This window comes from Nicotiana tabacum, chromosome 22, assembly GCF_000715075.1.
Source record: "Nicotiana tabacum cultivar K326 chromosome 22, ASM71507v2, whole genome shotgun sequence".
Classification (NCBI taxonomy): Eukaryota; Viridiplantae; Streptophyta; class Magnoliopsida; order Solanales; family Solanaceae; genus Nicotiana; species Nicotiana tabacum.
Window position 1 is genome coordinate 74,992,078 of NC_134101.1, and position 13,516 is coordinate 75,005,593.

At 34.0% G+C, this 13,516-nt stretch overlaps 1 long non-coding RNA gene across 1 annotated transcript; it reads left to right on the forward strand.

Moving 5' to 3' along the window:
- Positions 1 to 10,723: 10,723 nt before the first annotated feature.
- On the forward strand, positions 10,724 to 13,081 carry LOC107828278 (uncharacterized). The gene is made up of 3 exons (XR_001657702.2): positions 10,724 to 10,781; positions 11,045 to 11,169; positions 12,517 to 13,081. It is a non-coding gene; the product is annotated as an uncharacterized LOC107828278 (long non-coding RNA).
- The last annotated feature ends 435 nt before the right edge of the window (positions 13,082 to 13,516 follow it).

Genomic DNA, 13,516 nt, shown 5'->3' on the forward strand with positions numbered 1-13,516 from the left:
TAAAAGTGATAATGACTGTGATTACCTTACTATTACCAGTCATTGGATTAATGAGGATTGGATAATGCAAAAGCGCATTATTGCTTATAGAATAATTAATTCACGTTACATATGGCAGTTTATTTCTAGCACGATTACGGATATTTGTAGATATTATTACATTAATGATAAAATAATGTTAGTTTCAATGGATAATACTACTAGTAACACAAATATTGTAGCCTTGCTTACCACTACACTAAGTCCTGCATTTAGTAACATTTTTCATGTTAGATGTATTTGTCATATTTACCATTTAATTGTGGCTGATAGTATGCAAATTTTAAATGTTGAAATTGAAAAGGTTAAAATGGCTCTTAATTGGCTTTTTTATTTAAACCGTAGAAGTAGACTTAGAGAATATTTTAAAAGATGCGATGAATTTGGCCTAAGAGAAAGAAAGGTTCCTAAACCTTGTCCGACTAGATGGAATTACATGTATGAAAGTTTAGTTGTTGCATATGAATATAGAAACCCCATAAACTCAACGTTTAATGCTCATGTAAGTGATGATGATGAGCACCTTACAAATGCGGATTGGGCTAATATTAAAATGCTTGTAGATTTTTTAGAAAAATTTCATATTGCTACAAATAAATTTTTTGGGCAATATTATCCTACTATTTCTAACTGTTTAGTTTATATTGCAGAACTTGCAAATTTATTTGATCATTTTTCAGAGGGTGGGGAAATTTATCAACTTGCTATTGATTCTATGAGAAAAAAGTTTAAAAAATATTTTTTCCCTATTCCCCCTATTTACGGTGTTGCTGCGTTGTTAAATCCTACTATGAAATTAGGAGGTCCTCAATTTTGGTATGAAACTGTTTATAATGGTTTAGCACTTGGAGATGAGGAGTTGTCTAAACTTTCGGACGCAATAGCCTCAATTAAAATAAATGTTAAAACAATTTATAATGTTTATCAAGTTGCATTAGATCATGCTAGACCAAATGTTCCAACTCCTTCTTCTTCTAGTTCTCAATCATCTAAAAGAACTGCGGGAGTAAGAGCACTTAGTGCTTGGGCAGGGTTCAGGGGTTCTCAAGGTTCTAGTACTAGTAATTTTTCACAACTAAATGAGTTAGAAGTTTATTTGTCACAAGGAATTGAGGAAGTGAATCCCGACGGCTCCTTTAATATTTTGGAATGGTGGAAGGACAAAGAGAAATACTTTCCGATTCTTTTAAGGATGTCCCGAGATATTTTAACTATTTAATCTTCAACAGTGGCATCAGAGAGCGCTTTCAGTCAAGCAAGACTTCAACTCGGTGATTATAGAGCGTCTATGAGGGAGAGCTTGGAAAAATCAGTACTTTTCAGAGATTGGATCCGTTCGGAAAGAAGAAATTTTGGACTTGTTGAATCACAACCAGAGGTAGACGAAGCTTACGAAGAAATGATAGTTGAACTTGTAGATGATGATGCTTCGCCTGGAAGCGGTGATGACCAAGCTTCTTTTCCGCCACCACCAACGGAAATTCCTCCGGACCTTGAAGGATTTATGAAATTTGTAAGAGATACCATGTAAATTAATATGTAACTTGTATTTTGGCACATCTTGATTAGTTTCTTTTTCTTCTCAATGGTGGTATTAGCACCTTGTTGTGCTCATTCCATAGGGGGGAGGAAGACTAAGAAAGATATTGCCATGATTTTTTAATGCTATAATAAAAATATAACGCATTGCTTTGAATATCTCTTTACAATATTTTTGTCTTTTTATATACCTTAAGCTATACATATAGTATAATATAGTATATACTATACTCTCTCTCTCTCTCTCTCTCTCTCTCTCTATATATATATATACATATACATATATATATATATACATAGTATCTAAGCCATATTCGATAGTATACATCTTAACAGGTTCAAATGGCGGGCGGTAATCCGCACGGCCTTCTCAACTAAGCTAAAACAGAGATCATCGATTGCTCGAGAACTGGAATTGTTTCACACCTCTGCTGACTATTATATGTCCACCGAGGTTTTCACCAGTTAAAGATCTCTATTTTAACATATTTGAGAATTCTTAATCTAGCTAATTCAGTACCCTTATGTTTAAATACTGACGGTAATCCGCACAATCAGTAAGGATATAAGAATTGAAATATACTTAAATTTTTTATATAGTTTAATGACTGTATGGAAGGTTAAACATTTTTACTCAAGCAAGGGGCCTGTCTTAATATAATACATACTCTCATTGAGCCCATGTGTCTAGCAGTTCTAACCGTGAAAGAAGATGCCCTTTTCAACTCATTCATCGGGCTAAGGTTCACGGCTGGCTAGACGGAGCCACTAAGGCAAAGCTAATAAGAGTAGTGTTATATTAGACTGTACCAACCATCTCGAAACCAAGTCAAAATACTATATATAAACCTCATTTATATTTTAATAGATGTCGTCGCTTTCATGGTTTATATAGGAGAGAAGTTATGTATTCAACATAGATATGAAGTCTCTTAGTCGGACATAGTCACGGCCAGAGAGGAGAGACTAGAAGAAAAACTTAAGGAAGAAAACCAGTACCTTTTGGCCGGGATGCAAGGCCTGAAGATGATGAACTGAAAACTTTATTTACTTTGTTCTTCGGTTACAAACTTCAAACTCTAATTACACTTGAGAGAGAGAGAGAGAGAGAGAATTTAGAGAGAGAGAGAGGGGTTCGACTTCTGCTTCTCTGAATGAATGAATGAATTGTTTAAATAGAAAAGAAAAAGAATCTATGAACGGTAAAATAGGGTCCCGCATGGGTCCCTGTACAGTGTTTCTACTGTGCAAACAGTGTTTCTACTATTGATGAACAATGTTTCTACTGTTGATGAATAGTGTTTCTACTGTTGAAACAGTTTATCTACTATTGAGTGGGGTCCGACGGCTTCACTGTGCAGTGGGGTCTGGCGGCTTCACTGTGCTGGTCGCTTTTCTATTTATTTCATTTTGCGGAGGAATTCTTCCGCATCTTGTAGGGCTTCATCAGATAATATCTTCTCTGATTCAATAGGTTGGGAGTCATCAGCGATATCATTGTTGCTGGTCTCACTTTGCATCAAAGTGTCTGATTTCTCATACTGATTGATTGAGCGAAGTAAATTTCTCTTTACTTCTTCCAAGTAGTCGTTTATCATTTCTTCTTTATCTCCTTCTTGAAAGGAGATCTTTCTGGCAATATGCCGAACTGAACTATCATCAACCTTCTCCTTTTGAGGGTTGCTGGAATATTCTTGGATTTTTGTTTTGATGGAATCCAAGAGTTCTTGACCGTATAACTTCTTCGTTTTGGGATCTTTCTTCATTAATTTATCCCAGAAATTGTTATAAAAGGTCCTGTATAAACACGGAATTTGTTCCTCGGTGAATCCAACTTCTGGAGTCCATTTATGAATCCAAGGAATAGAGAATTTCAGAATGAAATATATCTGGTCAATCTTCTCTAAGTAAAATATATGATCTGTGTGGTAAAGTTCATTTATAATAGGAGAAATTTTTATCCATTCTTTGTATAACATGAAAAATGGATCAGGTAATATCTTTAAAGTCAGACCGTGGTATGACCACCAGTTTAAAAACCAATTTGGAATGGGCTCTGCAAATATCTTTGCACATACTTTAACGAACCAAGTATGCTTGTGCCTATCATTATTGTAATAAAGGACTTTATCAAAGGCCTGGATATAATCCCAATAAGTAAAATTCATGCGGGACTTGTTAAGGCTTATTTGCCTTTCTTTCATCATGGATATTCGCCAATCTTCAACAGATATAATATGTTTGATTATGATCTTTGAGAAGTTATAAACGTTCTCGTCTGTGCTATAACCAGAAAAGTGCTGAAATTCTACACTGTCAGTACTGGTAAGTATAGTTTCATAATAAGAACGGGTTTTGTATGACTCACCCGGATAATATAATCCATTTATCAAATACCTTTGGAATATCTTCCATGGTTCTTCTTTTATCTGAATATCAGAATTTTCTAAAAGAAATATCATTTCTTTTTTAGGCAATTTCTCATAGGACTTGATATCATCATTGTCCTCTTTTGTAATAGAAGCAAAAGTATCATTTTGATTTTGAGCAGTCAAATATGCCTGCAAGTGTGCGTATAACGGACTATCTTCTGGAATATCTTCCAGATGAATGGATGGTCCTACCATCGAGGACTCGCCTTTGAGAGATATCCTCTCATTAGTCAAACTTTTTCTTCCCATTTGTATAACTGGGGAGTTTGATGTGGATCCGTATGACGATCCTGAAGGGGATGTTCTTCCTTTGGATTGTGGGGATGATCTTCCCCATCCTCTACCTCTACCTCTACCCCATGGGGGTTCCATCCTGCAAGTATTCACGAGATAAGAAATCTGGCAAAGAATTATCAATTCCCTTTTTGTATTGAATTTCAAAATCAAAAGGGGCTAATTGAGCCTGCCATCTTGCAAATATCATTTTTGAGGCATCATGTTTAAAGTATTTATTAAACATATATTTAACAGATTGTGCGTCAGTTTTTATCAAAAACTTTTGATTGTATAAATCACCTTGGAATTTTAAAACACACTTAACATGAGCCACAGTAGCGTATTTTCTCTGGGTTTCAGACCATTTTCCAGAGTAAAATCTAATCAGATATTCATGCTTATTACTGGGATTTATCTGTTTCAAAATCCCTCCGTAACCAATATTGGACGCATCTGTCTCTATAATCTTTTGCCATGCAGGATTAGCAAGGGTTAGACAAGGTAAAGATTTAACACGCTGTTTAATATTTTTAACCAAAATAGTATGACTATCAGTCCATGGGCTTTTATAATCCTGTTTTAGCCTATCATATAAAGGGGCTAAATCACGAGACAAATCTTTATAAAAAGGTGATATATAATTCAAACTTCCCAAAATATAACTTCCCAAAAGGTAATAACATCGGGAAATTTTGAACCAAAATCAATAGATCTTTGAATCAGAGTTATCTTTCCTTGGCAAATATAATGTCCTAAAAATCGGATACTAGTTTGGAATAAACTCATTTTTTGTTTTGAAATAACCAAACCATTTTGTATAACAATTCTTTTGAAAATATCTAAATACTTAATATGCATTTCAAATATTTTGAAAAATACCAAAATGTCATCAATATAAACAATGATAAAATCCAGATATGGATTAAATATGTCATTCATAATTTTTTGAAACTCAGAAGGGGCATTCTTTAAACTAAAAGGCATAACATTCCATTCATATTGCCCAAATGGAACATTAAAAGCAGTTCTATAAGTATGTTCTTCAAATATTTGAATCTGCCAATATTCAGATTTTAAATCAAATTTTAAAAATATATTGGCATCATATAATCTTGACAATAAATCATTTTTATTGGGAATTTGATATCTAATCCACTTTAAAAACTTATTCAAAGGTTTATAATTAATAACCAATCTAGGAATACCACGTTCCTTTTCAGCAGTATTATTAACATAAAATGTTGTGCAAGACCAAGGAGATTTTGAGGGTTTTATCAAACCCTTTTGTAACAAATTATCAATCTCTTTCTTGCAGTATTCTACCAATTCAGCGTTCATCTGACAAGGTCGAGATTTAGTAGGAATATCATCCTCAGAGAAATTATCTTCATAAGGCAGAGTGACAATATGCTTTTTTCTATTTCAAAAAGCACTGGGATGCTCAGCACAAATATCAATAGTAATATTCTCGGAGATCAATTTGATCTTTTCCTGTACTTTAGTAGAATTTAAAGTATCAAATATATTCATACTAAATAATTCTAACTGTAACGAATCAATATGTTTCTGCTTCATATCAATTAAATCATTTATATCTCTAGTTACTGGATCTGTAACAAAAGCATAACTTATCTCTTTATCCTTATAAGTAGCAGTAAAACCACTTGAGTCTATGCTAGTAAAAGGATAAATAACGTAGCGTTAATAAACGGTGTTCCAAGTATAATTGGAGGGTATAACTGATTTTTCGCGAAGAAAAAGAAGTGAGGAATGCAGACTTTATTTGGACAAATACCAGTATTAGGTAATTTATACTCTATATCTAAAGCATGTCCTGATGCAGACTTTACCATATGAGTAGTTTTCTGAAAATATTTAGTAGGTACTAGACCTTCTTAAATGTAGCTAACTTCAGCTCCAATATCAATCATAATAATATTCGTAATAGAAAAACTATTATTAATAAGAATAGTACATTTAATATACCATCTATGAGCAGTAACATTTTGCATCATTTCCAAAAACATATCAAGTTGAGAATTAATCCTAATAGGTTTTTCAGTAGAAATATCATTTTCAGAAATACCTTTGTTTTTATCACCAGATTTCTCAGCTGGAGAATTAATTTTCTCAATCTGAGTAATCCTATGATTTTGTTTAAGAGATTTGATCTCTCGTTTCAAGTTTTCAACTTCAATTTTTAAATCATCAAAAGAAGAATCTCTTGCTGGAGTTGTATTTTTATTTAAAAGACGGTTATTAACCTCTATCAAAGAATAAGGATCAGTATATTCAAATTCCTTTTTTCATTTTTCAAAAGGTTTTGAAGAACTTGAACTAGTACTTGCAGCCAAATTTATAATCTTTTCACGAAATCTTTCATTAGTAACTTATTTTAAAAGCTCTATCACATTATTAGATGTAATAGTTTTCATGTTTTAAATCCTGGAACTAAGATTGCAATTTATAAAATTCATCATCACAGGTACATATATCACCTCTGCAAGTTGTACAAGTATTAACAACATTTTTATCACTATCAGATAAATCAAGTAAATCTACTTCAGCTTCAGATTCTGACTCAGAATAATAATAATCAAATTCTGATCCAGAAGTGTATAACAAACCATAAACCTTATCACGTAACTCATTGTCTAGTTCTAAGGTTTTCAGCTTTTGAAGCTTACAGTTTGGTGCTATATGGCCAAACTTTCCACATTTGTAACACTTAATATCAGCAAGATCTCGCTTAGACTTATTTTTGGTAAATCTAGTGGACTTGCGATGGGCTTTCTTAGCTTCTCGTTCTTCCTTGGATCTATATCTAGATCTCTTTCTCCTATAAGGACTGTCTTGGTTAGGGTATCTATGATACTTATGTTTCTTCTTCTTATGAGTAGAAGTCTCGGGTAAACCGAACTGGGTGCAAAAGTCTCCTAATTGGTTTCTTTCCTTAAGCTTATCCATCTTAAGCTGTCTGGACAATTTTAACTCATTGCACAGGTTTAACCCTTCCTGTGTGCAAATTCCTATCAACTTACCATAGGTATAGTCTTTGTACGGAATTTTACCATAGCTACCTCTTAGAGTCTTTCTAACTCTTTCAGCAAATAAGGAGGGAAGGCCATCTATAAGCTTAGCTTTCCAATGGTCGTACTTTTTCTTGGGTAATTCCATAACCCTGCTCATAAAAGTATCTTTATACCATCTGAATTCCCCTAACGTCTTACATCTAAGACCATTAAGTAGGGTACGAACTGTCTCATGCTGATTGGTAAATCTACCATTGAAGTGTTCTAAAATTGTAAGAACAAGAGTATAAACAACATCTTCTCTATTCTTAACAAGAGCCATGCCTAGGTTATCAACTCCCTCATCAGTGGCTATAGCATCAATAACCATCAACTTTTCATTTGCAGTCAAATAATTGTCCCACCAGCCACGAAGTTGGCCAGTAAAACCTGCAACAATCATTTTGCAAATAGTTCTATCTGTATTATTCACACTTTTACAGATAGTTGTGTACATAAGCATTCTATGCACAAGAATAGTCAATTGTCTATCAGTCAAACCATCAAGATTCCACTCGTAGATTTCGGAACCACTATAAGACGTATTAGTCTGATTCCAATCACGTTCCTCTATTAAGACATCTTGAGGAGTAGGACGATCGTAATAATAGGTTTGCATTCTAGGCTTATCAGCGTGCCTACTATTCTTTTTGGGATAACCTCTGAGTTTATTAAACTCTGACCAAACTTCATTTTTGTAGTCAAAAGTATTATCTAATTTATCAGCAAAATCTTTTGATAAATCAATAGGTTTGATATTCAAACCGGATAACTTTTTATCAAGAAGTTTTTCTAAATCATTTAAAGATATAAATTTAAAATCCTGAATCTCAGGAGGTCTTTGAATATGAGTAAGAACAGTTTGAGGTTCTGATTTGCTTCTTGACGTAGAGGCAATATCAGTTAAAATCTTACTAGTACTCATATTCTTTATCAAGACTGTTAAATCGTCAAGTTTTGTATTAAGAAAACTAATTTGTTCACCCAAAACTTTAACGTATAAACTCAAATAATTATTTTGAGAAATTAATTTATTAATTTCTGCTATGCTGACTGCAGCAATATCTTCATCAATAAATTTTTGAAATGCAGTAAAAGTAATACCTGTATTGTTTGGTAAAACAAAAGGTGTTTGAGGAATGTAAATGGCTTTAGTAATATTGTCACTCCCGTCTTTATACGATCTTTCCAAAACTTTTATAAAAAGTGGTAAATACGTGGTTATAAACCAAGGAACAAAATACATAATTTGATTATGTAAAGTACAAGTTTCATAAAACTCTTGAGAAATATTATTCAAATCATTTTTACTATAAGTATCAAAAACCAAGTTTTAAACTAGTTTCATTTATCACTGAAAAATTCTTTTTGAATATGATTTCTAGCTTGTGACCCTGGACTAAAATCAATTTGGTGTGGGATCATTAAGTATCATTGGGGTTGAAATCCATATCGGACGCAAAAGGAATATCCTTATCAGAAATATTATCACTATCCTGAACAATATTTGTCTGGAGGTTAATCTTAATCCTTTCAACTGGCTTATCACCCACTTTAGTAGAAATTGTATGCCAAGATGCAGCACGATTTCTAACCGGTTCATAGACTGGTTCAACAGGAGAAATATGTTGACTATCGGGCAACAATCTACGATTGGTAAAAGAATATCTATTATAATTAGAACTAATAGTAGGCAAAAGTCTACTATTAGAAAATGACTGCCTATTATAAGTGGAACTATTATCATCAAACTGAATGCAAATCCTACCATCCGAATTTTGAGTAATATGAGAATACTCAGCATTACTGATAGCATTAGTTATCTGACTAGGGGATATAACCGAATCCAAAGTCCAAGTAGTCGAAAAATTAATTTCTTCCCACTTAATAGGTCTCCTCGTGGTGACCTTAGACTTTGCAAAATTCGTTTTCACTAATATAGTCTGATCAGATGTATCATATAATTTACATCTAGGGTTTAACGTAGATAGCAATTTAAAATAAATTCTATACGATAAACATATAAGTTCAGAACTAGGTGCATAATTATAACCATGCATTTTTATATTTAATGTTAAAGCATCAAGTATATTAACATCAGACAGAGATAATTACAGATTGGGTTGAGTATTAAAATATACTGGACCGTAGGCCGCAGTAGATTGAATAGAACCCATCAGGGACTGTCTAAAATTCAGATTTCTGGCATCTCTGAAAGCAGCCAAAAACGTCTCTGGTAACCCTTTTAATACGAATTCTGGCTGCTTGTTTAACAAACGAATAGTCTGTTCAGACGAATTTAAAGCTAAAGATTGCTCAGTAGTTTTAATAAGTTATTTAGAAGAAAGTTTATCAAACCATCCATAATCATAGATTGTTCTAATAGAGATTTTAGTAATCGTCCATTTGTTTAACAAATCAAGGTTTTGAGGTATATCTACCTCTTCCAACCTAGTCTTTTTCATACTAGTTTCTCCTAAATCCGTATTTCAGAAATATATCTATGTTAAATATTTCATATCTATCTCATATATACCATGAAAGTACCTAAACTCTGATACCATTTTAACAGGATCAAGTGGCGGGCGGTAATCCGCACGGCCTTCTCAACTAAGCTAAAACCGAGATCATTGATTGCTCGAGAACTGGAATTGTTTCACACCTACTATACTATACTATATACACATCTTAATATATATATATATGTGTGTGTGTGTGTGTGTGTGTGACAATTCTATAATATAATTTACAAATTGCCTTAAATATTTTTATTACCATTTTTTTTTCTAACTTGTATAAAAAAAAATTTAAAAATAGAAAGTATCCACTGGGCCCACTTAACCCGGGACCGTTAGTTCGTGGTCCCGGTCCGGTTCCAACAAGTAGCCCGCGAAACCTGGGACTGCTTAGGACTGGCCCACTTAGGACTGGGCCCGTGAAGCCCACTTAGGAATGGGCCCGGCCCACATACCACCCCTATTGTCTATACGCAATTGCCAAACCATGTAATGAGATTAAGCTCTTGTTAGTTTTTGCTTTTTTTTTTAGTTTACTTTTTCTTTTAAATATTAAATCAGAATTAATTGTTTTTCTACTTAGCGGAGGCCCTTGCAAAGTCTTGGTCACGCCTTACGAGTCAACGAGTTTACTTGGATCAGGCTTATAATCCTCAGTTTTAAATGGGCTTAGAAAATTTTGACCTAGCCCCACCCGATCAGTGGAAATGGCATGGGGTAGCCAGTTTTTAAGATGGTATTTAGTATTTAGTTAAAACTTTTAACGCTGAGCAAAAATAGCCACTACTCTATTAAAATTAATACAAAAAGATATTTTTACTCTTTCTTTTATCTTTCTTCTTTCCCAAATCCTTTATGAAAAGTTCAAAACCCTCGCTTCACCATCAACTTCTCGTTAATGCATCTAGGTAATTTCTCCATTTTCTAGGTATTTTTTCAGATAAAGAACCATAAATCGCCGAGGTTCAATTCACGCCTAAGAAAGAGTTTATTTTCTCTCTAAATCATGTTTTTATTTAGTCTTTTTCTTTCTTTTATGTTTCTAGTTGCGCATGGCTGCTAGGTACTAGAAAAGTCCCAAACAAAATCTCATTTGGATAGTTGGACTTATATAAATTTTTACAACTACTGTTTTTTTCATTTAGACTGATGATTATGCCTTTTATATTAGCGGAAATTTGAAGAACTTGAAGAACACTTGTTTCAAGTTTGAAGAACTTCTCAGACTCATTCTAATCGATTTGAGCAGCTGAGAAATTGTTGCAACGAATCAGGTTTGATTCTTTGAGTATTAAGGTGAACTTCTGCTTGATCTTCCACTGAATTCGATTGACTTCCTTATTACTTTGTGATTGAGTTTGAATTCATAAATTGACTCAAGGTTCTTGTTGGTTTGAACTGTTTCTTTGAAATCCTTATTGAAGAATTGATTGGGAGTTAGCTACTGTATATTGTGATTAGGTCCTGAATGTTAGTTTATTACTTTAAATATTCAGGACATTTTTAGAAAAATGATCCTGAAGTTTACCTGCTATTTCCTACTTTAATTTAATTTCATTTAATTTTCCTTACAGCTCTTTTGTTACCTTTGGGATGATTGCAATCATTTAAATAAAAAAATTCAGATGCTTTTGCAAGTAAATTTTTAAGGTTAACTGGTTCTATTTTATTTCTGAATACCTTGTTAATTTTTTGCCAACCAAATGTGGGTTTTTAATCTCATGGGTAGAGTTTTCTTAATTTATTTTGGTCATTATTTGAAAATGAGCCTTAAAGGTTATCCCTTTCTTTTCTTTTTCACATTTACAGGACCTTTGTAACGATCCATTAGTTTGGGATTCATCAAACTATCGTTAGCAAGTAGAGAATAAACCAATAAGTAGTCAAGTGCATGCATTTCTCTAGCTGCTGTATATTGTAATTAGGTCCTGAATGTTAGTTTTTTAGTTTAAATATTCAAGACATTTCAGAAAAATAGTCCAGATGTTTACATGCTATTTTCTTCTTTGTAGATTAGTGGATATATTTAATATATTATTTATTGGAGAACTGTATTTGTTATAAATGCAAGCTCTAAGTGTGCTAATGGAAGGAGATCAACATTTCGAGTTTGATGATTGGCGTAATTTGATGGGTCGATCGACTACAGAAGCTATCCACCTTATTAAGAGGTTGGTGGAACATTACAAGGATAGGAAGAAGGATCTGCATATGGTTTTTATTGACATGGATAAAACATATGACAAGATCCCTAGGGAGGTTCTTTGGAGATGCCTAGAGGCAAAAGGTGTGCCAGTAGCTTACATTAGGGCGATCGGGGACATGCATGATGGAGCTAAGACTTGGATGATGACAGTGGGAGGCGGTTCTGAGCATTTCCCAGTTGTTATGGGGTTACATCAAGGATCTATGCTCAGCCCGTTCTTATTTTCCCCATGATGGATGCACTAACACACCATATTCAAGAGGAGGTTTCATGGTATATGTTATTCGCTAACGACATAGTTCTGATTGATGAGTCGCGAGGCAGTGTTAACTGATAAGTGGGAATTTTGACTGGTTATTTGCTCTCTTTTACTTGCGATTTAGCTCAAAAATGCTTAAAGGCATTCCTGGAAACTAACAAAATGTGTTTACTTGCAGGAATATTGGGACACGAGCCAAAGAAGTCAAAATCAACTCACAAAGGAGTCAAAAGTGAACAAGAACCAAAACATGGAAAAAAGGCAAGCAGCGCGGACCGCACAATTCTAGTGCAAGGCATGCGGACCGCACCGAAATTGTGCGGCCGCATTCATTATTATGCGGTCCGCAAGGTTGAAGAATCAGAGAGCTGTGTCAAGTCCAAAAAAGCAAGAAGTGCGGACCGCAGCAGTTTTGTGCGGCCACATAATCATAAGTGCGGCCGCACCTATTTTTATGCGTACCGCAGAAGCCCCCAAGTTCCAAGCCCAAGTTCCCAAGAATGCGGACCGCAAGATAATTGTGCATCCGCAGTAGCTCGCGGCCGCACAACCTTCGCAGGGGCATTTTTGTCAGATATTTTTAGCTTAGTATAAATAGAACTTTTTGTCATTTTTAGGTTAAGTTGAGTTTTCAGAAGTGCACCTGGGCCTTTTTCTTTACCGTATTGAGTAATTTTGTACTAGATTAACTTCTTAACATTAGATTTTCTTTGTCTAATCAATTATTATGCATTCTATCTTAATTTCTTCTCGTGTTTCTTTATTTTTCATAAGTAGCTAAATCTTTAGCTAGGGTTGTGACCCAACTCTAGTATGGGTATTTGATGGGTGTTTAATTTAGGGCTTATTTTTTATTGGGTTAGTGATATTTAGCCTTGTTCATGATTGAACCCTAGAATCAATGGTTGCAAACATTGATTCATGCCTATTTGACTTAGCCTCTACTTGAGAAAGATAGACTAAGTCTAGGAAAACTAGGCCAATAAGAAATTGGGGTGAACTTAAGAAATTGATAGCCCAAATTAAAGGGTTAAACCTAGAGATAGTAATACCCGATTTGAGCTAATATCACTTGTATTGTGCAAATACCCAATTGGGCTTGAGAAAGCCAAATTGGGCAAAATCACTCAAACTACCGAGGGGTATAGAGTGAGTACCAGGATGTGATTGCTATATCA